Below are 14,837 nucleotides of genomic sequence, written 5' to 3'. Positions count from 1 at the left end.
GGGGGGGGGGGGGGGGGGGGGGGGGGCGGCTAGGCTGAGACCTGAAAGATAAGCTGCATTTGTATCCTGTGGCTGTGGTAACAAGTTACCAGGAACTCAGTGGCTCACTACAATATAAGTTCTAGACGTCAGAAGACTAAAATGGCTTGGCAGGGCTGTGTACTTTCCGGGGCCCTCTAGGGGCAAATCTGTTTCCTGCCCTTTCGAGCTCCTGGAGGCCGCCTGCATTGCTTGACCTGTGGCCCCTTCCTCCATCTGCAAAGGCAGCCGTGCAACAGTGCCCTGTCTCCCCCTCTCTGCCCCCTGTTGTGCTATCGCACCTCTTTCTCTGACTTGAAGCCCTCTCCTCACTTCCTCCTACAAGGACCCTTGTGGTTGTGTTGGGCCACCAGTGTAATCTCCCTATCTTAAGATCTGTAATTGAATCACCTCTACCATGTAAATGAACATATCCAAAATTAGGACACAGACATCTTTGGGGGGGCCATTATTCTGCCTACCACAGAAGCCAAACCTGTGAAGGCCTTCGAGGGGAGGGTAGCAAGCACCCCAAGCAGAGGGAACTGCATATGCAAAGTCCTCAAGGCTAGGCAGGTTCTCAGAATAGCAAGAAGGTTACCCTTCTAGAAAGTCATGTTCCAGTTAGCTTGATTTTAATCAACTTTATCCGTGGGGCCAATCTCACCTCTATAAATGAATGTGATGTGCTCCAGGAACCCTAAGCATCCAGGACAACCCTCCCCTTGGCACTTAAGGTCATCTCCTCCAACTCCCCAACTTCTAGCTGGCCAACAATTCACATGCTTAGAATGAGAGCCCTGGATGTTTGAAGAAGGGGCCTGCCTGGGCAGCCACCTAGAGCTGGAGACCAAACTGATTCTGGTCAAGGAGTGGGCCCAGCCCCTGGTACCTACACATAATCCTGCTCTTTCTTCCCCCCTGAAGGCCAGGGTTGTGTGGCTAAGGGAAGATGGGAATAGGAAAGCCTAGACCTCCAGCAGCGGCAGTGGCCTTCAATGGCCACATTGTTAGCTCTGGACTGTGGCAGGGAGGGCGCCAGGGTCTGGCTGAATGAGGCATCTGTGATCTCTAGGTCAGGGGTTCTCCTGGGATATACCTCCCACCACCCACCTCTGCCTGTATAGTTGGCTTCCTTAGCATCCTTTGTACTGTCCCACAGGGACCACGGCTGCCTCCCTGTGCCTGTTGGATGGTGGTCTTTCCTGTTAGAACTGAAGCTCTGCGAAAGCCAGAAGCTGTCTGTCTTGAGTGCACCAAGGCCAGGTCCCAGCCCAGGGCTTGGCTCAGAGAAGTTGTTCCATAAATGTATGGAAGGAGGGAAGGAGGGAAGGAGAGAAGAAAGGGAGGGAGGGAGGGAGGAAGGAAGGGAGGAAGGAGAGACTGTTGCCATCCTTGCTTCGTCTGATCGCCTCTTCCCTGGACCACTGCACCAGCTTCTTCATTAGTTTCCCCGCCTCTGGCCTCTCCTCCACACTGTTTCAGGGGGTGATGCTAACATCCTGTCTAGTTAAAACCCTCCAGAAGCTCCCTGAAACCCTCAAGATCCAGCCAAGCCATTGCCAGCCTCACTAGGCATTCACCCACCGATTCTCTTCCCTGCTCCTGCACTACCCCCTGAGCACACCAAATACCTCCCAGCCTGTGTGCCCTTGCAGTTGTGGGTTCCTAAGCCCAGGATGCCCTTCCTCCTCTTCTACCCCCTGGGTGACTTCTACTCATGGTTCAGGAGACAAGCTCCTCCAGGAAACCTGCCTGACTACCCCCAGCCTCTGCTGGGTTCCCATAGCCTCCCCAACTCCACTCCGGGCTTCCCGCCATCTCAGCACCAATTCTGTCTCCTTCTCCAGACCCTGAGCTCCTCAAAGGCAGGCACTGAGTCTGACCCATGTTTTTGTCCTAGCCAGGGCCCTGGACACGGTCAGGCACAGAGCAAATGCTCGGCACAGGTATAAGCTCAGCCCCCAGACAGTGGGAGGCCTGAGGCCTGACTACTGGGCACTTCTGCCCTCTGGTGGCCATTTTGGGTCACTGCGCTCTTCTGTGTCCTATTTATGAGCTTCGCTAGGGTAACGGACTGGCTCCTAGAACAGCGGTTTTCAGAATGTGCCGCCAGGGGGCGCCCGGGTGGCCGAGTCGGTTGGGCGTCTGCCTTCTGCTCAGGTCGTGATCTCCGGATGATCTTGGCATCTTGGGATCCTGGGATCGTGCCCCGCGTCTTGCCCCGCGTCGCGTGGGGCTCCCCGCTCAGCGGGAAGTCTGCTTCTTCCTCTCCCTCTGCCCCTGCACCCCGCTCTCTCTGTCTCTGTCTCTAATAAATAAATAAAACCTTAAAAAAAAAAAAAAAGAATGTGGCCTCAGGACCACACCATCAGCATCACCTTGGAACTTGTTAGAAATGAAAATTCTGGGGCGCCTGGCTGGCTCAGTTAGTGGAGCATGAGACTGTTGATCTCAGAGTCTTGAGTTCAAGCCCCATGTTGGGCATAAAGCGTACTTAAGGAAAAAAAATGAAAATTCTTGGACTCCACCCCAGACCTATGAATCAGAAACTCTGGGGGTGGGGCCTAGAAATCTGTTTTAACAAACCCTCCAGGGGATTCTGATGCAGGCTAGTTTGACAACCTGCCTCCCAGGAGCCCCAGGCAATGGAGGAGACAACAGGACCCACCTGGTGGACTTCCGGCTAAAACACAGGACTCCCAGTTAAAAGTGAATCTCAGATAACAACGAAGGATTTTTATTGCGACTATTGCACCAGACACATTTATACTAAAACGTTGTTTATCTGAAATTCACCTTTAACTGGGTTTCCTTTCTTCCCCCCTTCTAAATCTGTCAGGCTTAAGCAAAGAACTCTTCTCTTGGTTTAATGCTCTGGTGTCACCATCTTGAAATTTTTTTTTAAGATTTTATTTATTTATTTGAGAGAGCGAGCGCACGAGAGAGAACATGAGCAGGAGAGAGGGGCGGAAGCAGAGGGAGAAGCAGGTTCCCTGCTGAGCAGGGAGCCCCATGCGGAGCTCAATCCCAGAACCCTAGGAGTCCAGAGCCAAGGGCAGCCGCTTAACCGACTGAGCCACCCAGGCGCCCCATCCATCTTGCAGTTCTTAATAATTTTTGGACATGGAGCCCTGCATTTTCATTTTGCACAGGTATTCAGTCATAGTAAGGACCCTCGCAAAGCCTTATCCAGAACCAGGGCCGAGAGCTCAAAGACGGGAGGGGTCTGACCTCCAGCAGCTGAGCCGCGCCTCTTAAGTTTTTCCAGATACCCTGTCTTCCACATCCCCCCTTGCTCCCCTGCCAGATGGGTCCAACCTTCATTTCCTCTCCCCAGAGTGCACTGTGTCTCCTCACTGTCTTGCTGTCCCCATCCTTACCCCTTCTCTTCCCCCTTCCACTCAATGCAGTCCCCCAAATGTTTGCCATGTCACCCTCCTGCTCAAAACTTTTCTCGGGGTGTCTTCTTACCACTTCTCAGCCCCCTGCCATTACAGAGCACTGAGCTGGGCACTTTGCCTCCTCATTTCCTGTGTTCCATGCAGGAATCCCACCTCTGGCCGAGGCCTTGGGGTGGGGGCGCTGTGGGCAGGACCTGCTGTAGCCTTGACTGGAAGGCTGAGTATCATCTCCAGCTGATGCACATCAGGAGAGCCGCTGCCTGGGACAGCGAGAGGAACAGGTAGAGAGGCTCCGGAATGATTTATTGAGCACCTCCTATGTGCCTGGCACTGTCCTGGGTAGTGGGCACGAGGACGAAAGCAGATATGAGCTCCACCTTCAATGTAATGACTTCACGGGTCCTGCCAGCTTCGATCCCAGGTTTATGCCCTAAAATGAGAGCCCTAATCAAACCGTAGAGGATGCTGACGTTTTTATTTTTAATTTTTCAGAGGCAAGCAGGAAGCTGTTCTACTCTTTCTTGTAGATCTGATTCAAAATTACACTAGAGGGAGTGGGCCGGAAGCAGAGAAGAAACAAGATTGACATGACCTGATTATGGCTGCAGAGGGATAGTGGGTGATGGGGGTTTATGTTACTAATCTGCCTAATTTTAGGTACATCATCCACATGTGTATTTATTAATTTTTTCTTTGGCAAGGCAGAAGGAGAGGGAGAGAGGGAATCTTAAGCAGGCTCCACACCCAGTGCAGGGCCTGTCACGGGGCTTGATCCCACAACCCCAAGACTGTGACCTGAGCCAAAATCAAGAGTCAGACACGCAACTGACTGAGCCACTCAGGTGCCCCGCGCACGTTTATTTTTTTCAACACAGTTCAAAGTAATGTTAAAACACCAAAATCTCTCCAGTCTAGAATTGAGACCCTTCTTTCAGGCTAGGCTTGAAACTGAAAACCTGGAGAGCGTGCTGCTCTCCCTCCATGGTCATCTCTGGCTCCCTATGGCGCCTCTAGAGTGGAGTGCAGAGTGGGAGAGAGGGCAGAAAAGGCCCTCCTTGCCTGACACGGTTGTAACCTGGCCTGGGGACCCTCTGGCCATGGTGGACGTCCCAAGTTATCTTAACTCATGGGATTCTCCTGGAGATTTTTCAGGAAAACTCCTCCTCTGGGGACCTCTCAGCTAGATTTCCCCTGATAAAGCAGGGCCTCCTCTGGTTTGCCACTTCCCTGTCAGTCTCCAGCTGTCCCCACTCTGTCGGGATCTCCTCACCACCCCAAATTGGTCCTCAGGCAGCGGGACACCGGCTTAGGCAGGCAGGCCCTCATTTTCCCCTGGAAAATCAGGCATCCTCTGTCTGGTCTACCCAGGCAGTGGGCCGTTCCCAGCAAGGCCCCCCCCCCCCGGCTCTGCTGCCACACACACAGCCCCTTGCTGTTAGACTGTGCAGTGCGTGAGAGCCCTTCTGGTCCCAGTGTCTCCCGGAGTGAGGCTCATATGTCAAGCTCTCTGAACAGTGCTCTGGAAGCCCTCCTCACTTGGCTTAAAGGAGGGAAGAGAAGCAGAGCAGAATGACAACTCTCTCTTAAACAGCCCCTGTACCACGGGTGGGTGATGGCTGGAGGCTGGCAGGACAGGTCTGGGAGCACTCCCTCTGCTGGGCCTGCAGGATGGGCTGACACTCCATTTAGGACTCTGGGTGCTGGGGCCCTCTTGTCCACAGCTTTTAGAGCCCCTGGTGAGACACAAGCAGTAGGACGAGCCTTATTCCCACCCCACCCTGTCACATGACTAGAGAACCCCTGACTCAGAGAGTTGCCAGAGGCTCCTTCATCACCTGGATTTGCCTGGCAAAAACTTGCTCCTCTGCAGGCCGCCACACAAACTCTGCCTCCTCCAGGATGACCTCCCTGATTGCCCCATGGAGCACACTGAGACTCTCCTCCCTCGTGCTCCCACCGTACCTTGTTCTCTCCTCCTACAAGAACGGTTCTAGTTCCTGCATTTTTTGAAATGTCTTGTGTCATGTCTCCCCATCAGATTTTGAGTTTCTTGAAGAATCCCTGGATGGCTTCTGGTTTGTCACTGGGTCCCTGTTATCCAGCACAAAGGCTGCGGGACACAAAGAAGTACTAAAGCAGGAACAGCAATGATGACAGCCTCCACTGAGTGCTAACTCTGTACCAGGCCCTGGGGCGAGCTTCGTGGTACATTATCGCCCTAACCCTGGTAGAGTCTTATGTGGCAGGTACTATTATCCCTGTTTTACAGATAAGAAAACTGAGGCTCAGAAGGTGAAACCACTGGCTTGAAGGCAGGAGAGCTGGGGTTTGACCCAAGTCCTCCTGAGTGCGGGGCCCCTTGTGCTGAGTTGGGGCTCAGCCGTGCTTGATAGGCACCTGGATGGGGGCAGGGGTGGGTGGGCCCCCTTAGGTCAGACTGATGGCCTCAGACCCCACCACACTAGGACTCTGTGCTTTCTTGGGGGTCCCAGGATATGCAGAGAGTCGGGGGATATAGAAGGGTCAAGACAGGTGTGGGAGCTGCTGACTTCTGAGGCCAGTGCAAGGTCAAGTCAAGATGTAAATGGACCTGTCACTTCTTGCCAGCGTTGATGAACCTCATTTCCTTAATCCCTCAAGCCCTGCTCCAGCCCTTAAACAGATCCCAGGGGCTGACAGCCAAGGCCCCAGCTCGGGAAGATCCCAGGGCTCCCGGAAGGAAGAAAACACATCCCTGGAAACGGGCAGGTTGTAATGGCTCGGGGCCTGGGTGCTCACAGGGCAGCGATGGGGGCTGGCTGGGCCATAGTTCTGTGTGGCCACCTGTCCGGGTTTGCCCATGACTGCGGGATGTGGGGCTTCCAGGGCTAAAACTGTCTAGGAATCAGTTGTCACCCTGCAACATTAAAGGCTTCTTCTCACTAGCTGCTTCTGGGCCCTGGATGAAGTGCTCTTGGGAGGCCAGGTGGTGTTAGCACACACAGGTAGGTCGGCCTGTGTGTGGCCCCAGGGGCTGGTGGAGAGAGGGGGGCCAGCAGTCAGAACAAAGGGGGCTTGCACCCACTTCAGCCTTACACTGGCTGGGTGGCCTTAGGCCACTTGCCTAAAAAACATCCCTGAGACTCCTTCCCTCTTCTCTCCAATGAGGTGGGTAACGTCCACTCGGCGGGGCTCTTGTGAAGATGAAAATGAGATGACCTGGCAAAAGGCAGGCGTCATTGCAGGGTCAGGTTCAACTGTGAGCAACAGATCCCCCGAATTGTTCCTGCCGAAAGAAGAGTTTGCTTCTCTCTCAGATGCAAGTCTAGAAATAAATGGTTCAAGCGTGGTGGGGAGGCTCTGCTTCATTAAGTGCTTGGGCATTCAGGCTCCTTCTAGCTCCTGGCTCCTCCAACCCTAGGGTATGGCCCTTGTCTTCAAAGACCAAGATGGCAGCTAGAGCCCCAGCCATCATGTCCATGTTCCAGGCAGCAGATGAGAGAAGCACTAAAGAAGGGCGCGTCACTCCCTTTAAGGGTACTTCCCAGAAATTGTACGCAGCAATTCCGCTTACATTCCATTGGTCCTAACTTCAGTCCCAGGGCCACAGCAAGAGAGTCTGTGAAATGTACTTTTATTCCAAGGGGCCACAGCCCCAGTAAAAATCAGGAGTACTATTATAGTGGAAGAAGGAGGGCACAGAAGGGGAACTAGCTGAAGGGCCGGCCACCTGTACCTGGTATAGTGCCTGACATACATCAGGATTCAGCAAATGTGAGCTCCTTGTCCCCAGCCTGAGAAAGCTTATGGCTCAGGCTCCCGAGCTAGCCAGACCTCCTGGGTGCTTCGATGGGACACGTAAGGAGGAGAACTGAGCTGGGATTAGCTGGGGCATAAGAGGCAGGGACATCCCTGGATACCACAAGGCTCAGCCTGTACCACCCCACATCTGAAGGCCAGTACCCCAGGAGCTCAGCAGAGGGGTTCTGGGTGGCGAGGAGCCCTCAGGAGCCAGGCCAGAAGCTGGAGGCAGGAGATGCTCCAGTCAGGGGAAAGGGCTTGACCAACGCCAGGCAGGACACCAGAGTCCACCCAAGTGGCCTGAGATCAGGGTGGAAAGGCAGCGGGCGGGGCCCCTGACAGCCAGGCCTTTACTGATGGCCACCACAGAGAAAGAGAACACATTGGAGTCAAATTTGTCCGGTTTTATTTTAGAAGCAAGCTAACAGATGTTAAGTCATCTAGGAAAAGCAGCCTCTGCCAAAAAACAGACCCAAAAATACAAGGACAATTAAACCAGACAGGGCAGCCCAACACTGGCTCTTGCCCAGGAGATGGGGGTCTTTTTCCTAAGGACATGACAGGGATCGTATCTGCTTTATGGGTACATTAGGGTCAGTGGCATAGGGGACCTTGTAAGACCACCCCAAAGCAAGGCCCCGCTCCCCACACGCGCAGTTTGGATATGGGGGCAGGGGAGCTTGCCTAAAGATGTAAATCCAGTCTTGGAAGCTTGAGGTGTGCTGGGCGCATTCCTTCTCCTGGACCCTGATCTGCAGCATGCTATTAAGTCCCCACGTTGCACGTCTGTCCACGCTGCATTGCCTGGCCCACCAACCGGGGCCAGAAGAGATTGGTGCTCTGGGGCAGGCACCTGGGCTCTGGGCCCTCCGGGCTGCCTGATGCTTAATGCATGTCTGCTCAGCCCAGGGGCCTGCAAGTTTCCAGGCACACATACCAGGGCCTCCTTTCGTGCCTTCCCAGGCAACGGCTGCGTGGCTTCTCCTCTGCCCTCCCGTCTCCGAGACCCTTTCCCTGCCCGCATCCCAGCTGATGGTCTTGCCTCCTGAGTCACTGCGAGAATGAAAGAAAACAGAAAGGACTCCCCACAGGCTCCCTCCTGGCATCTTGTGGGTAATACTGCCCTCCTCCGGCTCAAGCCAGCCCCTCCTGCCAGGCAGTCGGCTCTCTCCCAGTTGAACTGGGAAGGCACCGCAGAGTTCAAAGCAGCTGGGCGTCAGTGTTTGCCTCATGAGTTAAATAGACCGAGGCGAGTAGGGTCCTCTCGATCCTTCCCTCGGGCGTACACACGTTCTAGTTCTAGCTCCTGAAGGCCCTCTCTGTTTCCCTCCTTGTGCTTTGTCTTAGACCCTTTCTCCCACAGCAGAACCCCTCAGAGGAACGGTGCGGACCTCTGTCTCCAGTCCCAGCCTCCTGTTGTTTCTTACCACCTCCTTACCCAGTGTTTCTCCCATCACTCCACCGAAGGTCCTTCCAAGGTCGCCGTGACCTCCGTGATGTGGACCCAGTGGGTGACTAGTTCAACACGGCTTCCCGGCCCTCTTCGGGGACCCTTTTCGCTCTTAAGTCCCAGGACCCCACACACCCTCGGGGTCCCCCCTCCTCTTCTCCCAGACGCCCCCTTTCTGTCTCTGTTGCTCGTTCCTCCTCTTCTCCTGACATGGGAGCCTGGGGCTCGGTCCTCGGCCCTCTCTACGGCAGCCACCATTTCCTTGTTGGTCTCATCCAACCGTGAGCTTTAAATACCTTTTCCATGCCCTGACTCCCACTTTTCTGGACCTCTCCCAGACTCCGGATGAGTATCTCCAACTGTGTGCCCACCATCTCCACTTGGATGTCTAAGAGATGTCTGAGAATTAGCACATCCAGCCCCGAATTCTGCTCTGCAGCTCCAAACCTACTGCTCCTGTCACCTTCCTCGAGACAGACCAGGGCCGCGCCATCCTTCTAGATGCTCAGGCCAAGCACGCGGGACCACCCTCGACTGCTCTCTCTCACCACCTATATTCAGTTCATCAGGAAGTCCTGTGGCTCCCTTCCCACAGACATCCCAGAATGCGACTCCCCCTCACACCTCCCTGCGGCGGCCTCCCCCGAGCCACCTCTCCTTTGATTGTCGCATCTGCTTCGACCCTGCTCGCCTTGGTCTATTTAACTCATGAGGCAAACTCTGATGCCCTCCTGCTTGGAACTCTGCTGTGCCTTCCCAGTTCAACTGGAGCGAGAGTTAAATTCCTTACCGTAGGCTCTAGGCCCTCCATGCTCTGATCTCTGTGACCTCCTGGACCGACCTTTCTCCCCCGCCCCGCCCCGCCCCACCCCTTCCATCACCCCCTTCTTTCAAGCCACATTGGCCTCCTGGCTTGAACCTTCCAGGTGTGCCCCACCTCAGGGGCTTTGCACCTGTGTTCTGCTTCAGGTCTTTTTACTCAAATGCCACCTTCCCGGACCACTCCATTCAAGATGATAACTCCCCTGCTGACCTTCCATGTTCTCCTCTGTCTGTGGTTTTCTTTCTTTTCTCCACAGCACATATCTCATCAAATATCCCATTCTTTTTTTTTTTTCCTTGCTTATTGTCTACCTCCCTCCACTAGAAAGTAAATTTCACGGTCGCAGAGATCTTTCCCTGCTGTACCCCCAGCACTAGAACAATGCTGAGCACAAAGTAATCGCTCAATATGAATGTACTGAAGGAAGGAAGAAAGGCAAGGAGCAATGACTACGTGAAGGAATTGCTTTCCGGGCTCAGGAGGGCGGGCTGCCCAGAGAGGGCACTAGAATGGGGGCAACAATGAGCATGGTTGTGAGGACCAAGATGTACCAGGTCCCGTGCTGGGGGCTGGGGGGCGTGTGGCCTGGTAGAAGCAGACGCATACGCTGACGGTCACAGAGGCAGGTGGTAAATGAGAGGACAGAGGGAACCCCCAGAGGGAAGCCTGTGGCAGCCCAGAGGAGAGCCTACCCACGAAAGACTCCTGTGAGGAGGGGACGCCTGAGCCCTGCCCGAGTCCTACCTGGCCACTCTCTGCCCAACTCTCCTCTAAGCCCAGCAGAGACTTCGAGGCAGCCAGATGCGGGCGTCGGGGCTACCCGGGTTTGCATGCTGGTTTCTCGGCTGGGTGGCTTTGGGCAAAGCACTACCCCTCACCAAGTCTCGGTTTCCTCATATGTCAAGCATGCCAGCTGCTGAGCTGAGCTTCTCCTAAATTCCTTGCAACTTCAAGCCTCAATCAGATCATGGAAGCTGGCCACTCGGATCTCCCTTCAAGAGAGCCTACGGCGCGGAGTGGAATGAAGCATGGGATCTCTTGGCAGGGGACACTAGCACCCATAAGACTGACAGACCATTTGCAAACTTTGATGTTTACAGTTGAAGAAACCAAGACCAAGTGTAGTAAGCCATATCATTTGTTCTCCATTCTTCCTTCGACCGTTGCCATGGTCCACTGAGGGTAGAGCGTACTTCATTGCTCTGTTGAGATTGGCTTGGTCGTGTGACTTGCTTTGGCCAGTGGAATGTGGCCAGAAGAGACTGGGTGATTGTTCTGAGCCCAGGCCTTAAGAGGCATCATGTGTTCCCATTCACACCCTGGGACTTTCTGTCATCCAGCTTGAGGAAAGCATGCTCAGGGTAGCCGGTGATCCCAGAGTGAGAGGCACGTGGAGCAGACCTGAGCCTGAAAGACAGCCTGAAGCCTTCCCTCCATCCCAGCCTACATGCAGACCGTGAGCAGGACAGAGGAATATTGCTTACAAGCCACTCAGATTTTTAGTTGTTTGTTATGCGGCTTTATTGTAGCAGTAGCTGACCAACGCACCAAGGTAAGAGAAGTCATATCACAAAAGGTCACGTTAGAAGTCACAGTGTGTGAATCTTATCAACGCTATGCATATAGAATTGTTTAGTAAAACAAGAAAAGTTCAAAATATTATCAGTAAACATCGTTGTGACGGAACAGAACCCACGTTTGTGTGCTGATCAGTATGGGACAAATTGGGCAGATGGTCTGCCAAGCACCTTGTTTCCGAGAATTGCCTCTGCCCCCTCCATCCACATTTGCAAACATAGATACCACAGTCCTTTGCTCTCAACCTCCACGATGAGGAAGGAGGACATAGTCAATCTAGGCCACATGCCTTCTTTCCAAGAATTTTGGACCTAGGACCGAGATAGATAACTCAGTTTCTCTTTGGGGAGATGGACCATAATATTAATTTGGGACCTGTTTGATGGCCCTGTTTCTGCGTCATCCTGAGGCCTGACTGCACCCCGCCCTTCGAGGTTGGGGGACTCCCCCATATCCTTCCATTGAATTCCCCTTTGTGCTGAAACTTGTTCAGTTACAAAAACTGAATCAGAAGAGAACTCTGTGGAAAGTAGAAGGTGGCATTTTGAGTTTATGAAATTTTCTTTGGTAAAGTTCTTACTATGATGTGGCACATCTGTCTCCCCCCACTAAACCGGACACTCCTCCAGGGCGGAAGATGGGGCCTGGTTCCATTTTGCATGTTCCTGTGCCAGCCTCAGGTCTGGCGTGGTCTGCAAAGTTTCCTTGAATTGAGTCATTATAGGAAGCCACAGTTAGTATCGCCTTTCCTGTGGTGTTGGTTGGTTGGGGGATACTTTTACTCCCATGTTCATAGCAGCATCGTGCACAGCAGCCAAAAGGTGGAAGCAATGGATGAATGGAGAAAATACGTACAATGGAATATTATTCAGCCCTCAAAAGGAAGGACATTCTGACACATGCTACAACATGGATGAGACTTGAAGACATCATGCTAAGTGATCAGTCTGTATGGTTCCACTTATATGAGGTAACTAAAGTAGTCAAATTCATAAAGACAGAAAGTAGAATGGTGGTTGGCAGGGGCTGGGCGGATGAGGGACTAGGCTGTCATTGTTTAACGGGTACTGACTTTTGTAAGACAAGGAAAGTTCTGGAGACGGCCGTGATGGTTGCACAACATTGTGAACGGACTTCATGCCACCAAACTGGACACTGACAAACAGTGAAAACATAAATTTTATATTACGTATATTTTAGCACAATTTTTTTTTTAAAGTAAAATGCTTGGACCAGTGCCGAGTACACAATACACACCCCAGAGCAGAGGGTCCAAACTCCTTTCATAATGATCCTAAGGCATCCTTTGCCTTTTTCACGGGGGTGATGTTGCACAGATGGGGGAAAACAAGGGTAGCGCAACCACGGGTGCCCCCATACCCATCAGAGCGCCAAACTGTCCTAGAAATAGCCATATTCTTTGCTGCCGTGCCCTCGCAGTAAAACACTGCCAACACCACTCAAGAAAGCAGTAACATTATTTTATTGATGAAACAATAAAATGTATTCAATTCATTCTATAGTGACCCTTGAATGTACACCTTTTTAATATTCTTTTTTTTAAAAAAACATTTTATTTATTGGGACAGAGACATAGAGAGCCAGGGAGCACAAGCGGAGGGAATGGCAGAGGGAAAGGGAGAAGCAGGCTCCCCTCTGAGCAGGGAGCCCGATGCGGGGCTCGATCCCAGGACCCTGGGATCATGACCTGAGCTGAAGGCAGACGCTTAACGACTGAGCCACCCAGGCGCCCCCCTTTTTAATATTCTGTGTGGCAAAATGGGAAGTATCATAAAGCACTTCTGCTGTAGACAGAAGCATCATGGTTGTCTGCGGGAGAAGCATTTGTGTTTTTTGAATTATTTGAATTGTGAGCTAAACTAGCCACTTTTTTCATGGAACACCATTTTTACTTGGAAGAAAACTTGACAGGCAAATTATGGTTATGCAGACTTGAGTATCTGGCAGGCATTTTCTCAAAAACGAATAAGTGAGCCTGTCATTTCAAGGTAGACTGACAGTATTTGCTGCTAATGATAAAATTCAAGCTTTCAAGTGAAAATTAGAATTTTGGAAAACTTGTGTTCACCAGTGTAAGCCTGACAGCTTCTCAATATGTAAAGATTTCTCTGATGAGATCTGTAGTGATATTAATGAATTTGATTTTTTGATATTATATGCTAAAATTTATCAGTATTTGAAAGATAACTTGGTGAACTTTTTTTTCCCCCCTCAACGGCCAATGCATGCTGCTACAAAATCATGCATGGGTAAAAGATATATTCAAAGAGCAAAAGAAGGGCACCTGGCTGGCTCAGGTGCGAGAGCATGGGACTCTTGATCTTGGTGTCGTGAGTTTGAGCCCCACGTTGAGTGGAGAGCTTGCTTAAAAAAATGCAAGAGACTAATGGATATTACCGTAACTGAGGAAGAAAATTTCATTGATGTGATTTCAAATTCTAATAGCAACTAAGTGTCAAGAAATTTGTAGAATTTTGGTTAGTATCAAAGGAGAATATCCACGGTTATTTGAAAAGGGCATGAAAGTACCTCTTCTTTTCTAGCTACGAATCAGTATAAGTCTGTATTTTCTTTGTAAGCTTCAAACAAAACAATATATTGTGTCCGACTGAATGCTGAAACAGGAGAATCCAGCTGTCTTCTTTTTTTTTAAAGATTTTATTTATTTATTTGAGAGAGAGAGAATGAGAGGTAGAGAGCACGAGAGGGAAGAGGGTCAGAGGGAGAAGCAGACTCCCTGCTGAGCAGGGAGCCCCATATGGGGCTCGATCCCGGGACTCCGGAATCATGACCTGAGCCGAAGGCAGTCGCTTAACCAACTGAGCCACCCAGGCGCCCATCCAGCTGTCTTCTATTAAGCCAAGTGTTAAAGAAATTTGTAAACCTATGAAACAATGCCACTCTTCTCACTAGTTTTTTTTGTTTTGTTTAGGAAAATATGTTTTTCATAAAAATATGTTAAAATTTAATACGATTGTTATTTTGAGTTAATGACGTAAATATTTTTAAATGTGTTTTTAATTTATAATACTGGAAATACCAATGTAAACCATGTAAACAGAAGTTCTGTGGAGTCCTCAATAATTTTTAGGTGTGAAACAGCGTCCTGAGATCCACAAGTTTGAGAGCGAGAGCTCTAGGGTGAGCGCTTTCAACTATTATTCTGTTATTCTGCACCAACCCATATCAGACAGCAGGGGGCAGCAGAGGCAGTCTGTTAAAGTTATCCCTTTGCCTTTAAAGCTATTAGGCACCTTTGGGTGTGACCCGAGCCCCCGTGTGCTGCTGAAGACACAGAAGAAATCCAACGTGGAGTTCATGGTCCAGTGATAAAGCAGGTGACAATAGGGGAGCCAAGATACCCATTCCTGTGAGCAAAGTAAAGTCATAATGATCGCTGTTACTCCCACCCACCAGTGCCGAGGCCTGGTGGAGGCGAGGGAGCCCACAGGAGCTGGGGGCAGAGAGGACCCTGAAGCTTCCCATCCTTTCAAGACTGGAGCCAGGGATCCAATAAAAGGAGAAGCAGGCCAGGTAGAAGTTTTTAGTTACTCGACAGAGACATTTCCCGGAGCCATCCCCAATCCGTCCACCATATGAAAGAGGCCAGCACAGATTTATGGCTCTCACCTCTGTCTCCCTTCTGCTTTCCATGGCCACGCCTCCCAACCTCCTGCCTTGGCTCCTACTTCACTGAGGCTTCAGGCCTGATCTTCCTCATCTGCCCTGGCCCCGCTCTCGGCCCCCCCCCACCTGGAAGCAG

The 14,837-nt window shown here is 51.6% G+C and overlaps 1 long non-coding RNA gene across 1 annotated transcript; it reads right to left on the bottom strand.

Moving 5' to 3' along the window:
- Nucleotides 1-7,512: 7,512 nt before the first annotated feature.
- On the bottom strand, nt 7,513-9,917 carry LOC141370445 (uncharacterized). The gene is made up of 3 exons (XR_012374472.1): nt 9,686-9,917; nt 8,140-8,255; nt 7,513-8,006 (listed from the first exon to the last, which is right to left on the bottom strand). It is a non-coding gene; the product is annotated as an uncharacterized lncRNA (long non-coding RNA).
- Between the last annotated feature and the right edge of the window lie 4,920 nt (nt 9,918-14,837).

This window comes from Callorhinus ursinus, unplaced genomic scaffold (assembly GCF_003265705.2).
Source record: "Callorhinus ursinus isolate GAN/ISIS: 27379988/994484 unplaced genomic scaffold, GSC_fseal_2.0 scaffold35, whole genome shotgun sequence".
Classification (NCBI taxonomy): domain Eukaryota; kingdom Metazoa; phylum Chordata; class Mammalia; order Carnivora; family Otariidae; genus Callorhinus; species Callorhinus ursinus.
The sequence above is the reverse complement of the archived record's forward strand: the minus strand, read 5'-3'. Positions and strand labels throughout refer to the sequence as shown.